Genomic DNA, 3,809 nt, shown 5'->3' on the forward strand with positions numbered 1-3,809 from the left:
AGTGCAGCTCCTCCAACACCAAGGGGGCATTGACGTCCAACGAACCTGCAGGATCAATTTGGTTAGAGATACCTGACAGGAACCTGTCGGCTGCCTGTGTGTCTGTTGTTTTCGGGGGGAGTAGAGGTTGGTGTAGTAGTCGCTGACCACTTGCATCACAGCCTCCTTTCCCTTCTGGAGTGTTCCGGTCTCGTCACGCAGCTCAGACAAGGGTGTGTGTCCTGAGTGGAGTTTCCTGAAAAAGAAAGAATTACACTTCTCACCTTTCTCAAGGTTCTCCACCTTGGCATTGAAGACAATGTGCCTGGATTCTTCCTCAAAGTGCCCTTTCAGGCTCTTCTTTGTGTCCTCCAGGTCCTGCCTAACGTCCCAGCCACAGTGGTGAAGGTCCTGCAGGGACTGCAACTGACATTGCAGTCTCCTGAGTTCCTTCTTCCTGGCACACACTTGCTGTCGTCCCCTTGCCTGAAAGAAGTTGCGCAGCTTGACCTTCACAAACTCCCACCAGTCACTTACCCTTCCGAAGAATCGCTTTTCCTCCGTCCAGGTGGCATAGGCTTCCCGGAGTTCCCCCATCAGTTCCTCATTTTCCAGCAGGGTGCTATTCAGCTTCCAGGAGCCTGGTCCGCGGGCGAAGCCCTCACCCAGGTCACCCCGAAAGTGAATAGCCCTGTGGTCAGAGAAAAAGCAGGGGATCATGGAGAAATCGCGATGCTTGACTGCTCTTGAAGTGAGCACGAAGTCAATCCTGGAACGCACTGATCCATTGGGACGGCACCATGAGTAGTTCACGGTACCTTTCCCTATGGATCCCACGGTGTCCTGCAGGGAAGCCTCCGAGATCATCTCCTTGAGCAGCCTGGATGTAGCATCGAGTTTTGCGTACATGCTGGAGCTGCGCCCATCCTCCTCTATCGGACAGTTAAAATCACCGCCGATTACTACTGCCCTGGTGGTGACGAGTTGGGTCCGCAGGGTCTGGAAAAGTTCCAGCCGCTCATTCTTATCTGGGGGGGCGTACACGTTGATGAGCCTAATTGGCTCTCCCACCCACGAGCCGTCTATGACCAGAAGACGGCCACAGACTAGCTCATGGATGGAGTCAACCGCGAAGCGTCCACCCCTGACAAGAATGGCTACACCTGCAGACTTACAATCGCCACCCCCGGACCAGTAGGAGGGACCGAGGGTCCACTGGGAGGTCAGATGGGTGTACCTCCTCAGAGGAGGAAGTGCGCACTCCTGGAGCATGTAGACATCACTCTGCTGTGTGGAAAGAAATGTCAGTGCCGCTTGCCGTCTAGATGTCTCCTTGATACTCCTCACATTAATGGAAAAGATTGAGATCTCTGCCATAATGAAAAAGGGTATGAGGTCTAGTCAGCAAGGGACCGAACTTACCTCCCCGGAGGGGGGGGTTCCGTTGCCTCCTCTGCTTGTCCTGGTTTCTGCTCAGACAGACCGAGCTCCTCCAGGACAGCATCCATCATTGTCTGGGTGATGGTGACGTGGATGTCGGAGGGGAGGTCCGGCTCAGGGATGGCCATGACCTCCTCCTCCCCCCCCACGTCCTCATCCTCCTCCCCCGCTGACTCGAGGTCCTCCACTATTGGCTCTGGTCCCTCGCTTTCGCGCTGGTCGCCAGTGGGCCTTTTAGTGGAGGAAGCGGGTTCCTCTGCTGTTGGACTCCTAGGCTTCCGTTTCCGGCTTCCTGAGGGTCCACTGGTGGGGGTGGAAGGGAGGGTGGGAAAGTCCTCCAGGGAGGACAGGTCCGGGGTGGGTGTGGGGAGGGTGGGGAGGGTCTCCTCCAGCGCAGAGGTGGTGGGTGGGGGTGTGCTGGAGGCAGGGGCTGGGGCAAGGGTCTGGGCTGGGGCCTGGACAGGGGTGGGGGTAGGGGTGGGCTTACCAGTCTTCTTCTGTGGTTCTCTCTCCGGCTGCTTCTTCCCGGTGCTCGCGGATGGCTTGCCCTGGATCAGGACGCCAGCGTAGGACCGGGACCGCTGGGGGCAGTGTTTAAACACGTGCTCAGCCGCTCCGCAGAGGTTGCAGGCTTTGGACCTCGGACAATCCTTGGTCTCGTGGCCTGCAACCCTACAGAACCTGCAAGCAGGTTCTTTGCAGTCCTTCCCCATGTGTCCGGTGTTGCTACACCTGTTGCAGGTGAAGGGTATACCGGGTAGAAAAGGATGCCTGCGGAGTTGCCCAGGGAGAAGCACGGCTGCAGGTGCAGGATGTCCCCCGAAGGGTCCTTCCTGAACTTGCAGAGTACTGACCACTTACCTATCCAGAAGCCGTTGGCATCGAGGATTCGGACGGGGTCCTTCACCACGGTGCAGAACCTCTGGAGGTAAGTGGCTATATCCTTACCTGAGGTATGGGGGTTCCTCATGGCCACCGTCACCCACTTCTCGTCCCGTGTTATGGGGCAGTTCGCAGTGAACTTACGAAAGGGGGATTCGGGACCACTCGCCTTGACCATATCCCAGTAGTTTCTGCAGGCCTGGAACGACACAAAAGTTATAAAAAATATACCTCTTGTGAAGGCCTGCACCGAAAGCGTTTCCGCTTTGCTGAACCCCTGCTCCAGGATCATCTTCTTTCCGAAGATCTCCGGGGTCATGTCGGGGACCCTTCCGTCCACCTCCTTCAGCTGCAGCACGACCGTCTGCTTCATCCAAGACTCCAGGGTAGGGAGCTCGTCTGCAGGGGGGGAGGGCTTGGCTGGATTCGGCTGGCTGGCACCGGCCGGGTTGGGGGTGGATGTTGAGGCCGCGATATCCTCGGGGGTCTCGGAGGAAGTGGCTGGAGCGGGGTTCCTTTTGTTCTTTCCGGTCTTCCCGGTCTTTCTATCGCTCTTCCCCATCGTCTTGGAGATGGAAGTCGCTTCAGGTGTTCTTTCGGCGGCTTCCTTCTGGTTTCCTCGACGTCTTCGCTCTGAAGCCTTTATAAAGGCTCTTGCATCTACTGCCCGGAGGTAGTAATGCGGAGGAGGGGGGAGGAGGGAAGACCGCAATCTCGTTCCTTGTGGGGGCCAAGCCTCTGGCCCAATAGCAGCAAGTAGGTGAAGCTGAATTTAATCAACGATCCTACAAGGCCGAGCAGAGGGTACCCCACAAGGACCTAATGGCTTGGATAGATACAAGTGGTTCTCAACGTCCTAGCTGTGAAGCAGAGACACCCCTAAGGGCTATAGTCGATACTACACTTGATCTTAGTCAAAAGGCCGAGAAGCCCCACCCCCTCCCCCATACATCATTACCAGGCTCACCATGAGCTGACATTTCTGGCTCTGGTTGTCCTTATATACCTCTGTGGGTCACCATTGGACTGTCCTCGCTTCGGCAGGACATATACTAAAATTGGAACGATACAGAGAAGATTAGCATGGCCCCTGCGCAAGGATGACACGCAAATTCGTAAAGCGTTCCATATTTTCTTCCCCCCTCTATGGTTTCAGCAGGGGCTTCAACCTAAAGTCCAAGGGGGGTGTATGTGGCGCGGACATTTTTTTTTTTTTTGGCTGGGCTGTGTTGTTGTGTGGTAGGGAGTAAGCTCACTTGCTGGTTGCCTGGCTACCAGTGCCTATCAATGCTGACCACTAAACTCACCTGCCTGACACACACTGACCTTTACACGGACCTACCTACCTGGCACGCATGCAGGGCCGATCCTAGGGTCACAGACGCCTGGGTGCAGAAATATTTCTGGCGCCCCCCACATGGGCGTGGCCATCTTACTAACTCCTCCCCTTTACAAATGTTTCTATGGCTACAACTCAAACACGGAGATGCTCCCCTAAGAAGTCTTTA

The 3,809-nt window shown here is 55.9% G+C and overlaps 1 non-coding gene across 1 annotated transcript; it reads left to right on the forward strand.

Moving 5' to 3' along the window:
• The first annotated feature begins 3,329 nt into the window (after positions 1-3,329).
• On the forward strand, positions 3,330-3,436 carry LOC143950465 (U6 spliceosomal RNA). The gene has a single exon (XR_013265836.1). It is a non-coding gene; the product is annotated as a U6 spliceosomal RNA (small nuclear RNA).
• The last annotated feature ends 373 nt before the right edge of the window (positions 3,437-3,809 follow it).

The sequence above is a fragment of the Lithobates pipiens genome, unplaced genomic scaffold (assembly GCF_037356315.1).
Source record: "Lithobates pipiens isolate NorthernLeopardFrog02 unplaced genomic scaffold, aLitPip1_a1.2 Scaffold_30, whole genome shotgun sequence".
Lineage (NCBI taxonomy): Eukaryota > Metazoa > Chordata > Amphibia > Anura > Ranidae > Lithobates > Lithobates pipiens.